The sequence below is a fragment of the Sipha flava genome, unplaced genomic scaffold (assembly GCF_003268045.1).
Source record: "Sipha flava isolate LNK unplaced genomic scaffold, YSA_version1 51_pilon_pilon, whole genome shotgun sequence".
In the NCBI taxonomy this organism is placed as follows: domain Eukaryota; kingdom Metazoa; phylum Arthropoda; class Insecta; order Hemiptera; family Aphididae; genus Sipha; species Sipha flava.
In genome coordinates, this window is record NW_020273468.1 from 1,214,002 (window position 1) to 1,230,424 (window position 16,423).

Here is a 16,423-nt window from a genome sequence, read left to right on the forward strand (position 1 = left end):
GATACACTGTTGCAGTAACCCGAGGGGTTTCTATATACATTTTAAGCGTTAGATGTCGATTACGATGATGATGATGATGATAATGATGATGGTAATAATATGGCGTTCTTTTAATGCAAAATCTTAATATGTTTATAATAATATTAAAGTCATGTACGTCGATAGTTTTACAGTTAAGTATTGGCGGGAGATGATTATATAGACTCGTTCCTCCCGGGGTTATAAATAAGCCATCGCGTCGTCTAAACAATTTTGTTCATTAAGTATCTCTGTAACTAAATCACCTACGAAAAGTCACCGAGAGAGGAATTCGTTTAAAAATGATTTGTTTACAATCGGTAAGAATATCGTTAGTTAATTATTTTAATAGTTTCCTCTACTAATACGACCCAATATCGATAATGGTTAAGACATGAAACCATGTAGTTAAGTTAGTCAGATTGTATGCATGTATTAAATTTAATCAATATTTTGTAATTGCGGGAAAAAATCTTATACAAATAATAATAATAATGATAAATATCAAAAAAATGAGTTTACGACTGAGTTAATTTATTATAATTCATAAACATTTGTTACTAAAATATAATTACTTACTTGTTGAAATTGGTTTTGTAGTTTCATAAATTTTCATAACATCCATTCTATCGGTATTAGGTGCAAAAATAAATAAAGTATAATTTTAAATGTAATAATAGACCGTTGTAATAACTTAGACAAGCCTATAGTTTTCTTATTATTTTACTTAAAATAATTATCTTTAAAATATTTTAACTTGTACATTAAAATTATTTCAAATATTCTTATTTATTGAAATCAGTAGAATTTTTTGTTTTAAACAAAATTATATAATTATTATTTAGGAATCGAAAAATTGTTGTTAAGATACACTAGTACATCGTTTCTCAACATTGGGTCGCTATTCGTAAACTAATCACAAAAAAAGTATCATAGTTATCAAAATATAACTATACTATACTATTATATTTATATATTATATTTCATATATAAATGCTGCAGTGCTGCATTGTAGTATTTGATAAAATTATTTATTACAAATTGATTAGTAATGTTATATTAAACATAAATGTTATATTTTATTAAAGCATACTAGGTTTTTTTTTGAGGGTGGTTTACTTAGATAGATAAACTATAAACTAAACAAAAAAGAAATTTATGGGTCGCCTTAATATAAAGGTTTGGAAAAAATTCAATAGCGTATGCTGAAGTGAATGTCTTAATACTCTGAATAACAAAGTTTCGATAAATCTTTACATATAACTTAAAAATAATTACAACTAAATTAAGTAATATTAAGCTTATACTATAGTTAAATATCAGGTTTAGAAATCAATATATTAAATAAATTATGTCTATTAAAAACAATAAATATTTTCTATTTCTATTTTAAAACATAAAATACAATTTTATTTTTATTCATTACTTGTATTAATTTGTTTAAACAATTTCGTTAAACATAAAGAATAACGTAACTTGAAATGCTTATATAGTAAAATAACTATTTATTCAATTATGAAATATTCTAAGGACTTCTACGCGTCATACAATATGGTTCACGTTTTCAATCACATTTTTAATAAAATACAGTGATAGTTTTTATCGAGTTTGTTCGAGTACGTACGTAACATTGAACGTGAGCCGCTTCATCACGTGCATAAATAATGTAATGTAGGTATGAAGTTGGTATTAAACGTGAATAAACAATTGTCCGTTTTTTTACAATATTGTTCAACTAAATTGAACGTAAAATATTTTTTTCAGTGATATTTTAAACCAAAGTAGTAATATTTTTTATATAAATTGTATAAATTATATTTATATTTATTGATAATAAATGCTCTTAAAATGGGCTCAGTACAGAAAATACAAAGCTTAATAACTAAACTATTAGACAAATTTATGATTACATATTTAGCAATTACATAATAAATTTAATTATTTATAATATGAATATAGATTTTGACCTGATTGGGCTATTATTGAAAAATATAAAATGTTTTAATGAATTATTTGTAGTTATATTAATCTATTAATAATTATATTAATTAAAAATGTAATAAGGGATTTATTTACTTACATTTTTTATTAAAGTAGAAATAATTGTTATAATTTCGTTTTGTTGTTATTATAAGTGTAATGATTAAGTTAAATGATAGTTTTTGGTAAAAATTGTTCAATAGGCTTCATCTACATTATAATATCACAGACTAACAGAAGTTATAAAATATTATTAAATATAGTTATATGTATTGTACTTGACACAAACAAAAAAAAATCATCTAAAATGCGTCTATACTAATACTTAATGATGTTCGTGTATTATGATATGTCATTACAACATGTGTATTTATTATAAGTGTCGTCATAATATTTTGGTTGGTAATCAATAATAATTTATACGTTTGCAGTTATGTCTGTGGTTAACTACGTTAGTTTTAGTAGTATCTGCCCAGTATTACGTAAATCCACAAATGCAACAAGTTCCGATCAATCCTTATCCGTATGTTTATCAATATTACAAGTCACCAACTACAGCAGAAATCGCAATACCACCGACTACACGATATTTAACAGGATACGACGTTGTGCATTCGTACGAGCCTGTCGAAAAGCATGGTTATAAATATTCATATTAGAATATTTAAATAAAAATATAGTTATTACTATGTTATGTATTAAATTACATAATATATATATATATATACATTAATATGTATGTATTTTATTTAAGGTATTTTTTTATTGTACAACCATACCTATATTATCGATGTAAAATTATTAAATATTTTAATTTTAATAAATAAGGTATAGAACCTAATATTTGTTGAAGAATATTTATTTATACTATAGTTTTTTTTTTGCGAACCTCTGAGTAGCTTTAAAATTTTATCCGGTAATTTATCTCTTTGATACCTTTGTAATAATTTACTTTTATTATATTTTAATTAATAAATTAATAATTTTAAATAATATCTTATTATATTTTAAGTACTAACATTGATTATCAGAAAGAGTTTTCATTGGCATCAAAGCAGGGACCGCAATATGTTCTATTATTGAAAGAATTTTAGTTTTTAATTATTACACACAATATATATAAATATAAAAAAAGTATTTTTACTATATTACTATTTACATATTACGATTACATTCATATAATTATAATTTATCAAAAGATATATTTTTTATTTTAACCATAGATTTCGGTATGTGACGAAATAATTATCAACATTTTCTATTTTAAGATTTTAAAACCAATGTAATGTAATGTGATGAAACCACATTGGTAGTTTTCTATTATAAGACACTATAGCTTGATAGGTAAATATTATAGAAATATAAATTGAATGCTATACAAGTGAGTTAACACATGCACGTGTAACAAAAACAACAACAGCTATAAAAGTGGTCCTACTAAGTGTTGAATGTTAATTGTAGTTTTGGAATTAAGTTAAACAATATTTTTTTGTCAACAATTTTAAAAGGGATGAAGAAAAGCAAAATATTTTATTCGTTGGTTGAAATTTTCTTTTCCTTCTAAAATTAACTTTCAAACAGTTAATACGTTTTGCTATATTTTACTATAATTGTGTTTATAGAAATTTTCTTCTGAAATCGAAAAAATTGTTTTATTATTTATTACAATTTATTAATATTTAATTTTTTCTATATCGGTGAAAAATAATATAATTAATTTTTCCTTCTTCAATGCAGTTGTATTGTTAAATTCGACCAAAGATCGATATTATTAAAAGAATCTAACTTTTCAAAAATCATTTCCTTTTCCACTTAATAATCAAAACATAAGTTTTTTTTAAAAATATAATTTTATTGAAATAACAATTATTTAAATCTTACAAAGTTAATATTTAATTGTTATTATCATATACTTATGTAATATTATAAACTATATTATTATATTAAACTGTATTATAAACTTAAAATCTAATATAATTTCAATGGTATTTGCGAACCGATGACTCATAAAATAGATGCGATATAGTTGGAATATACTTCCGAGTTGATGGTATAAATCACGTTTCAACCTTCCTAACTGTTGAGGAGAAATCCGTTGGGTTTAAGGTGTTACCTATATTATTTTTATCACGTTGAGTAGTTGCATCTGTTTACTTGTCACATATATTTGATTGATTTTACAAGGTATATTTTTCTGATATTATACATCGAAATCTACTAACATTCAATCGATTACTTTCCACATATGCTAAGCATATACGCCATGCAGAAGAAACGAAATTAATATTCTTCAATTAGCACCGGAAATTGTTAGGGAAAAAAATTTGATCTAGTATCTTATAAATTTCTATTGTTTGAATATATATACTTATGACCATGCACAAACTTGAAACATAATGACTAGACTCGATATCAAATATTTCCAAAATAATTTTCAAGTTTTACTGTTACACTAAATACATTATCGATACCATTAAATGTTGTTACTAGTAGTTGAAATACAATTTATAATATCCATCAATGGTGGTTTGATAATAGTTATCAACATTTAAAAATTATTTTTAAATAAAATAATATACTTCTTGCAATTTATTTACGTTACGTAAAAGGCCAATGAAAAAAACCCCAAAATATCGCACTTATCGTGAATAATATTTCTTAACGATAATCGACTATATATGAATAAATTATTTAATTATGTAAATAAACATAACGGACTCACAAAATTAAAGTTCAAAGAAAATAATCCAATATAGTATATCTCAATAACAACGTGATAGACCTCAACGTGTTGTGTAGTTTCAGTTTAAATCTAAAAACGGCGCACTGTATGAGCAATTTTAGTTGCATAACTGCTATAGAAGTATCAATAATATAATAAGGTATATCACGTGCCAACAGAGGTAGAGATCAAAGAAAATAATCCAATATAGTATATCTTAATAACAACGTGATAGACCTCAACGTGTTATGTAGTTTCAGTTTAAATCTAAAAACGGCGTACTGTATGAGCAATTTTAGTTGCATAACTGCTATAGAAGTATCTATAATACAATAAGGTGTGTCACGTGCCAACAAAGTTAGAGATCGAAGAAAATAATCCAAAATAATATATCCCAAAAACAACGTGATAGACCTCAACATGTTATGTAGTTTCAGTTTAAATCTAAAAATGGCTAGTTAAAGTTGCATAACTGCTATCATTTAAATTATATATAAATGTAATTTACAATACAAAAATTACAACCTATCCATATTATCCATTATTCAGAGGAATAATATAATTATTGTTATATAATAAGGTGTGACATATAGAACCTATCAGAGATTATTAAAATGTAGTAGGTAAGGGTATAATTTAAATTATTTCATTGTTATATTTAATTAATACATTTTTAATTAATTAATTTTTTATTAATTTACAATATTCAGGTATATTATTCGAACAATTTTTATTTAGAACAACATTGATGGAAGAACAATTTTGATTTTGATTCATAATAAATTAGCTTACTTATTAATCAGATACTAATTAAATTTTTCAATTTCAATAAAAATATAATTCGTTCCAAAAAAGATATACGAGTATATATATTATAATAATTATTATATCTTACATATATAAATTAAATTTTATATGAAAATGTATTATTTTTCCTATACACTCAATTTTTAGATACTGAATGAAATGAAGAATATATTGATTTTACCATGTGTTTGTGTGTGTGTTTTTGTGTCTACTAACACGATTTTGATTAGGAATGTTTCGATTATCACGAAATAAAAAGTAAAAATAGGAAATGGGCTCTTGTTGTTACTCTTAATAGGGTTCATTTCTCAACGGTTTTCCGAATAATCAAGTTAAAAAAATACTCCGAATAATCAAGTTAAAAAAATACGTAAAACGTAGGAAAAATTGCAAAAAAGCAAAATCATTCTATCAAGATTTGAACCTTCACCACTAATAATTGCATATTATTTTTTCACTATTTTTTTTAATCAGTATACACCTTTTCGATCCGAAAAATTATTTTAATCATTACAATTATAAGATATTTGGAATCGGATATTACAGCGAATTTTTATTAAATTATATTAGTTACCTAGTAGAGACATTTTATTCTTTCTAAATATTTTAATGAAATTGACGTAAATAACATTCAAAATCGTACTGAAATTTTAGGCTAGAATATTATTCTACATAAGGAAATAAATATAATAAAATGTAGTTTGCATTATAAAAAATACTACCTGCATACCTATTACGTGCATGCTAAGATGTATCACATAAAACATCATTATCGTGTCCTCGTTACGCATAATTTTGTCTTTGTTTTTCTCAACCACATAACTAATTTGACTTGTTATCATCTGTAGAAATAAAATATTAAACCAAATAAATACTATGTAGATTTATTAAACAATACGTATGTAATATATATATATATATATGTATGTATTCGTAAATTGATTAAACCACGACGGTATAATAGAAATTATTCGACAAAATAATTATTAAACATTCACAAATTACAAAAAAAAAAACTTAAATAAACTTAAATATTAAAAAAAAAAAAAAAAACTTAAAACTTTTAACTTTAATATTAATATTAATATTATTGTTATTTTTTATTTTTATTTTTTATTATATTAACTTAAATATTTAACTTTTGTCTCATATAGATGGTATTAAAAGTTATGATAATTTTTGATAGAAAAGCAATTTAACCATTAATTTGTGACCCTTATTAGTCACACAAAAAATTTTAATTTACGTTTTACTTTACACAATATAAATTTAAGGTACTTACTAGTCTTATAATACATATAAAATATTATTTTAAGTCCATCTAACTATATTCTAAGTATGGTGATTTGTGTGGGATCATTAAAATGTGTTAATGTATCACTAATACATTTTAACAATAGCACAAATTATCATACTGATTCATATTTTATTGACAAAAATTGGTTACAGTATATTTCAGCGAATTACAATTAGGTAAGTGAAAATATTTTATTCCTATCTGTAATGATTCAAGATTTTCTAAGAACTAAAATTGTTACATTACTGCTGCAAAAAAAAATGGTTATTTTTAAAAAAGTCTCGATTATGATATTATGTCATACATATTCGAAATATGTTTAAAAAAGGCAAGTTAAACAATACCTTATAATTTCTTTGTTAATGAAATTAGATTATGTTAAATATTAGGTTACTTGAAATTGATAATATGATTTGATTCAAATATATTAATCGAATATAATATAAACTTATATGGTCCCTGTCATTAAAAGTATAACTTACTAAGAATTAAACACAAAAATAATTATTTAGTTATTCATTAGTTCTTAATATATGTGAATATGTAAATAAAAATTATATTGCCACTAATTAATAAATCATACTGACTTATATAGAAATATATAACGATATATTCCTAATGCCACAATACAATCAATATCATACATAAAATGTTTATAATCTGGTCTAAAAATGTATTCTAGCTTATTTTGTTATGTCTCATCTTTTCTCGTTTTAGTTTTAGCTTTATAAGTTATAATTATTTAAATTAAACGTCAATTATTACTGATTGATGTTTAATTAAATGTTTACTATCATATATTATAATAGTACACTAGAAATCTAAAAATAACCAGTGCTCAACTTGGCAAAATTAAAGAAGGGGGACTCTAATTACTTTAAAAAAAAAGAACGTCCCCAAAACTGGCTGAGCGTTATGATTATAGCGTAATAATATTAAGGGGATGCTAAAATTTCTGAAAATTAGTTGGGGTACTCCGTCCCTCTGTGTCCCCTCACAAGTCGAGCACTGAAAATAATTAATAGAATATTGAGGTGAACAGTAGTCGAGTTAAGAAGAGTTACTAAAAAAAAAATAATTGTTTTCATAAATCATACCTGTTTTAAATGAGAACAATTATCGTTTTCATATAATAAACTGTTCTAAATACTATTATATTATATATTTTTTAATTTCAAAGGCTTCAAATGCATGATTTATTATAACGACGCAACATATACTCAAGAACCTAATAATAATACATTGTAAGTTCCAAAGTCCGATTCAGAAAGTCATGAAAACGTAGAAATTTTAAATATAGAAGAAAATGTAATTTATATTCTCCCAAGTCCGCTAAAATTCATTCGCCAAATCGTCGAAAAAGTCCAAATAAACGCACACCAAATGTTTTCTCCAACTGTCGTGAGGTTTTTCCTAATATTGAAAATTATCAAATAATGAAGAACTTGCAGTACCTATACTGACAGAAAATACAACAAGTGAAGTACAAACTTTTGATACAAACTCAAATTTTCAAGACGACTTTATAGAACCTATTTGGTCGTCAAATGATAGTATAAATATTGAAATTTCTTCATTTGATTGTTTGAAAGGACCTACAAATATTGCAAAAACCTTATCCGAAATAACTCTATTTTCAGTTTTCAAACTTTTACTGACAGACGAAGTTATTAGGTATATTATCTTTCACACTAATTTGTATGCAAATCAAAATTACATGCGAAACGGAAAATCATACACGGAAAGAAATAATAACGAAATAAATGCATTTATTGGATTAAATCTACTGATGGGGATTAAAAAACAATGCAGTTATAGAAATTATTGATCATCTGCCCCAAATTTGCATGATACGTACATAAGTAGTATTCAGCCATTTTTAATTTTTACTTAACATTAATTATTTCTGCCGTAATTATTTACATGCTCAAAACCTCGTGCATGAAAGAGTTATGGTAATTTTTACTCAAATATACAAAACATGCAAAAATAAAAATTAACTATAGGAATCTACACATTGTGAATATTTGTAATAAAAATTATTCTAGATGAATAGGTGAAGAATATACATTGGTATAAAAATCTTAGTCCAAATTATTTCGTAAGCCATTACGCTCTTAAAACTAAATAAGTTTTTCACTTATTTTCAACGCGTGATTACATGTTTCATTGTTTCGTAAGTTCATCACTATTTTACCATTAAAATTTTTAGTTTTTTAATTGTACATGCACTCTAATCATATCGTTTTGATTTAACTAAAAGTTCGACAAAATTCAAACCTGTGCGTTGTACATTTAAAAAAGAATTATCGAAATCATTTACAAACTAATTATAAATTTCAATAAATTTATTTATGGAATGTTAATGATAAAACTTAAGTAATGAGGAAAATATATTCGAAAACCCTGCAGTGCCCGTTTTCCAAACATTGCAGTGTCCCAGCGACACAACTTTAGGACGATTTTCTGGTATCGTTTAGACATTAGCCCGAACAATGTAAACGTTAAACGGTTTTAAAAGTCAACGCCTTGGCACTTTTATAGCTGTACGTATCTCTTCAAACATTAAGGTTGCACGGTTGTAGAAAAATTTTGAAAACGGGTAAAAGTGCAATACCTCCTTTACCTTGAACGATACCAATATGTTACACTGGTTTACTGATCCCAAATTAACTTTTTTTTTTTTATATACACAAAACGCCACGGGACGAACGGTAAGAGCCTCTGTAGTTTTCTTGACGTAACATCTACCCTGTCCCATCTCGACTGCGATCAATCGGTTCCGAACGGCCGACGACGATGAACGCGAAAAGGTGTTGAAACGCGTGAAAAACCCGCGTTTACCCGGAAACCGTGTTGCGATCCCGGGGCCCGGCCGCGTTCACCGCGAACGGCGACCACGATCGAACGCAACGAACGAGAATCGCGTCCGATCTAGGACACCACGCGGATATTCCCCAGCACCAATGTTATGCATCACGCACGCGGACCGCGGTGCGCAGTGTTACGTAATCGTGTCGCTTCCATGCACCGGTGCGGCATGTGGCATTGAGTCGATGACCTACTCGGCACGCGCGCGGTCGTTCGTCGGGAAAACCCCGGTTCACGTAGCCCTGGACCGCGGCCGTCGCACGCGATCGCTAGAAGTCCGATTAGGTTCTATTATTATGGTAATCAGATGATCGGTGGCGTGTTTAGGACGTTTTTTTTTGTACGGGGAGCATTCGAACTAATGACTCTGTGAACAAAATCTACATATTTCTGGTTACATAACGTATTGGTTCGATCAAGATGAATAAATCAAGGGTTTTCGAATATTTGTATTCATTTGTCTCGCGCGATTGCGAGAATTTCAAACGTTCCTAATAGCCCAAAGCAACATCATCATGATTAAAAAGCACTCACAACAAAATGGAACTAGAGTACACCACTGAATTCGACACGGCTGTTCGACCATCGAGCGAACGGCAATAAACAATATTCTTCCCGACGCCGGTACCGGAACTTCGTGTACAGCGGACAGTTCGCAGAAGACTGAAAATATCGGCAGGTGTTAACTGTGAAACGAGACGAGAAATTCTTTTGTTTTTCGTGCTTTCCGAAAAAAAGATTCACCGTTGCTTGTTTCGGACGTAACAATGTCTATTGTAGGTTATTGTTTTAGAGAAAATAATTCCATCGGGGCGCATGTATAAAAATATCACGAGCATATAGTGTATATATACTTACTACGTACGAATCGTATGATGTGTTTTTCTAAATCTAATTTTGGGCTGTTAACGATTTTCTGCCCCGTTCAATTTATTTCAACAAAGTTTTATTTATACTTCATTGTTTTTTCGTTATAAGCTGTGGACTTGTGTCCTCGTAGGTGTTATGTTTACTGTCAAAAGACGTACAAAAGGTACGTTTAATTAGAGTTTTCGTTTGCTGAGTGGAGAAAATGAACGTCAACACGTTTTTATTGAACATTTTATGTAATCAATCTAATGTATACGTAATATGTATACAGCGATTAAATGATACGTTATAACAATAACAGGTGTTTACGAGTGTAATTTTTCCCTAGCGATTAAAAAGCACCCGCTATTCTGTACCATATCAATCAATATATGTATAAAGATTATTAACCGTGCATTGTGTATTTATAATATGACACGTGTATTGCAAAAATTTATATATTCTGTTTTGTTTGGTTTTTGAAAATTTCACCCATGTGATTTTGAATAATAATAATTAATGATTTAAGATTGAGTTTAATGCAACTCCATCTTATGTTGCTCAAACTTTTTAAAGTTTTTTGTCCATTTATATCGCTCGTTTTTATCCGTGTTTGCTCAAATAATTTATATATTTTAGAAGAGACACCGTTTAACTACAAAAAGTCATTATTTTTCCAAATGTATAATATATGTAAAGATTTATACTGTTGAATTATGGGGGGGGGAGATGATCTTTACTTCCTTATAAAAATGTCAAGTGGACAAATGCTCTACCCATAATTATGCTACTGATACGGGTGATTGTATTCTGTTAGAAAATTAATTTTTCTGTAGGTTTCGAAAGTCGTTTAATGTTATGAACGTACAAAACATCGTAGAGTAATAAAAGAATCAATCAAAGTGACACTGCCACTAGTACCACTATTTTTGAACGTATGTATACTATTAATGTTCCAGACGATAAGATTCTATGAGAACGTGGAAAATTGTTAAACATTATACTGTCGCAACCCTGACCATTCGGCGTTAAATCATTACCTAGGAATACGCGTTATTATGCGTATGCACCTATTTATACTATAACATATTATCTCCTCGACATGGTCAGCGAATGTTAAGTGATCCGCATCTGTTGGCCGTTTGGAAATACCCATAACAATAAATGAAAAAAAAATTGCTCGCTCATAGAATCTATTTAAGAATCGCATTGTTGAGAAATCTGTTTGACAAAAAAAAATAAAAATTGAGACCTGCAACGACCGACGTTTCTTAATTTTCGTTTCTTTTTGATCGATATTGTGCAAAAATTATCTTGTCGCATGCCACACGAATATATACATTAGACAGTACCTATACACTCGTAATAATACGAGATACGGGTACAACACACCCGTCTTTACTCGATTCGAGTTGAATGGAAAATATTTACGGCATGGAGGGGAAGAGCAAACGTAGCACAGGGTATCGTCACACCACACGTAATATTCAGCGTTACCTATCTATATTATATAGGTATTGAATTTTAGCAGTTCTGTATTGTGCAAATTAAAAACTGAACAACGTCGATGCATGTGCTATGGCGTGGAGCTCAGGAAACAAAACATAAATGGTGAATGCGAACAAAACACAAACACTAGCAACGTAAAGCTATATTATGGCTAGTGAAAAACCATAATATTATATGAATAGTAAATGTACCGTCTTCGATTATCGTACACATGCGTATAATTCTTAGCAAAATTAAAGGGCCGTTCATCAAATAATCTTTACCTTCTATAAACACTTTTTGGTTTCGACACAAGTATTTACTGTACAAAATCAATGCGAGTATTTATACTTAAAAAGAAAAATTGCACTTTAAAATATCAAAATTATATTTTTTTCGGTCCTAAAAAAATTCCGTTAACAAAGACTAACTTCATAATAGATGTCATTTTTTCATTTTTCTCGTTTTACCGTTCGATTTAATTTAATTTTGAAATTAGTTTGACACCCACAGAACGCTAAGAAAAATAAAAATAAAAATGACTATCGAAATATTTTGAAATTAATTGATAATAAGTTATTACTAATAACCTAATAACAACAGAAAAGAAAAATAATGAGCAAATATATATAAAAAACAGTACTGTCATAAATGTAAGTATATGTATAATTATAGACAAACATTCAATCACGAATAACGCCGTATTCAACGGCTAGCATACCTACCTACATATTTTACGTATCATTTCGTTCTTATGACATATTTTTATTTTTTCCTTCGGAATATAATTTCTACTAAATGAGCATTGATGACGATATTCATTGTTCTCGGTGTATATTGTTATTACGAATGACAAAATTTTTATACATGTATTATATTATGTAATATAAAAAAATTATCTGTATAATATACAAGTGTACTATATTTATTTGAGCATTTTCCTATACAAATCATAATACATTATGATATTGACATCATTACATTATTATGTTTTAATGACATATTATACATATTTTTTTTTTTTACTTCGCTTAACACTTATTTGTACACCCAATTTTTGTTTACAGATAAACACCTTCGCTTAAAAGGGTATTCGAAAGTAACAATGATAAGTATTTTAACTTTCAAATTTAGTACCACCCACTTGCATAATTTTTTTCTGCGCTTTAATATAAGACAATAATATAAATTTTACGAGCAAATAATCGATATTAGGCGTATAGAAAGTATTTACTCACCTACGACCGTTATTCAGTTTAAAGATGAAAAGTAAAAATAATAATTTAATCATAAACAATATATTTTAATATAATTTTTTTCAATTGTTAATTTCGACGACTTTTCTCAAACACAAATCGTTTTTACTAATAAATTTGTTACGATTACACATTAAATAAAACATTTTTTTTTTTTACTAATATTTGATATATATATTACAGTTAAAGTATTGAATCAGTTAGTTTATGAAAAAACGTATTAATTTATAAAATAACTAAAACTTTTAGACAATGTATATAATTTACACTTTTCACTAGTTATTTTATAAATTCCCTGGGATTACTTCATTAACGTGTCAAATTAATATATTCATAAATGTAAAATATCGTTATTTTATTGTTTATCATAGCAATAAATTAGATGAAACTAACGTTCTTGTTGTCGGTGACGGCAGTGTTCATGTATATTTAATGTGTTAAATAAAATTATTGTTGTACATGTATTATTTTTAAGATAGTCGGTAAAATTAATTAGGTTTAAAGTTCAGTAATATTCTTACAGTCACACGCGTTCATAAAAAAAAAAAATAATTCTTAAAAATAAAATTGCATTGTTATAACTACAGATATATAACGGTCACAACTTAAAAATAGGTCCGTTACATTAGCACCACCATATTCAAAATTTAAAAAAAAAAATATACCAACAATTGTTATTTCATTTGTACACATTTGTAATCCTGATAAAAACATTTGTACATCTCCCCAAATGCCCAAAAAAACCAAATTTCCGTGGTGGTACTAATGTAACGTTACATCAGCACCCCACTTTTTGTACAGTAGACTTATGGCTTCCAAAATGGTACTAACGATTGTTATTTCATTTGTTGGTACATTTTTTTTTTAAATTTTGAATATGGTGGTGCTAATGTAACGGACCTCTTAAATATATATATATATATATAATTGTTTCATATGCCATAATATAATTTGAACACTCAACAATGATGGTTGTGATAAATACTAATTAATTTTATTTCGTAATAATAATGAATAAATTTCACTTTTTCTGACGTAGGGAATTCAGTATAATATCATTTATAATTTACCATATACTCATACTAAAAGTTTCCTTTCAACTCTGCAGTGTTATTCGTAAAATTTAATTTTTATCACAACTAGTTACATATTATATGTGTAATATATTTTTAATAAGTACTGTATGACTGTCTATGAAATTGTGAAATATCTTTTTAGTGTATGTATGTTCGATTATCATTAATTTTATATTATCCTATGGTAATATATGAACACATTATTATTTAAAAAATATATACATAATACACACACGTATTGAATAATACGATACTATAAACACAAATATATCACTTAAAAATACATTTAAAAAAAAGGTTTGTTTAAAATAAAAAATTAAAATATTTTAACTTTCATTATCTTATATTTACTTCTTATTCACCTAACAAATAAACAAATAAATATTAAACTATTAAAAAATAAAATATTTTAATGTTATTTCATATTCTTACTTGACATTAATAACAAATATAGAATGTCATTAAAGCTGGTAAATACTACGAATTAACAAGGTAAAAACCAATTTAAATAAACTTGATCATATAACTTTATCATCATATTATTTCTGAGATATTTTTATTCAAATTCAATGATGAATAAAACGAAAATTAATTTTAATATTCTATCCAATCAATTTTTTTTATTTATTTTAAGCTTAAACTAAGATGTTTTAACAAAACACTAATAATAATTTTCGAAATTAAAATATTTTCTAAAATAAGAAATCTTCAATCTAAAAGAACAACCTATATTCTAAATCCCTTATTCTAAAACAAGACTAATTTAAATTTTATATCTCAATGCATTTTCTATTAATATTTTATGCTAAACAATTTTACTATAAAATTCAATGCTCTTCTATTTACACATTTAAACTATTACAAATAAAATAATACTGAGAACTTTTTATTTCTAATTTAATTAAATTTGAATATAATTTTTCTACCAGAAAATAGTATTATATAAAAACTTATAAAATAATCTAAATGATTATTACAAACCTCAAAATAGTAAATATCTTCTTATTTTCATACTGATATTACGTATATTTTATACTGCATACACATATGAGTGAAATTGTACTATTGGTTTAATAGAATACAACATATAGTTCTTTGTTTTAAGTGTTGAAAATTAATTTACATTTTTATTCAATGGTTTCTTTTTCTTTTTTACTTACATAATACCAAAACATTTAATACAATAGTGACACATTGAAAAATACTTTTTGGTGACAAGTTTCGCATAGTTTACTAATTTTAAAATATCATCATACTTAAATATGTTGAACTATCGGCACGTTTTCTCGAAAGCAACTCGTTGCTCTTGTTTACTCGTTGAACACAACTATAAAATTATTTTGTCTATATTGTTCGGTTAAGTGTAAATAGACAATTGCATTTATAGGTTATCAGTTTTATTACTGCTCAGGTAATTGTTGTTAATTTTAAATTGCTCGAGCAAAATTAGAACAATCATGTTTAGCCATTAAACACTTAAACTGTTCGAGTAAATTCGACAATGCCCGGAATTTGGATGTTGATTTCACCTGTAAACTCAATATTACCTGCTGTAATATAATCTATTGTATATGTTTGGTATGTATTTATATATATATATACATTATCTAGGTTTTTGTATTATATTTTAACGTTATGCATTGTTCTATAATCTTAATTTAAATATTATTTAAAAAACAACTTAAGTTGAAGAGCACCTAATTCACTTCAATACCTAAATTGAAATGATTCAATTTTTTTTCTCCTATTATATACATACATACTCACACATAGGTCATGCAATTGTGATGATTTTTTAGTTATATTGCTGTATAAATAATTATATTTAAAATATATTAGTAAATATATTTATAATATACTAATTGTTGGGAATTAAAACTTTAGATTATTATTTTACTTTTAAGTTAATACTGATGACTATAAAAATGAGTTAAAAATATTACTCATTTTGTTTGGACATGTATAACTTCTCCTATTTCTGTTTTTATAATTTAATATAGACAAAAAAAATGTAACTTAATAAAATATATTCCTATACTAATGCATATTATTAATACAA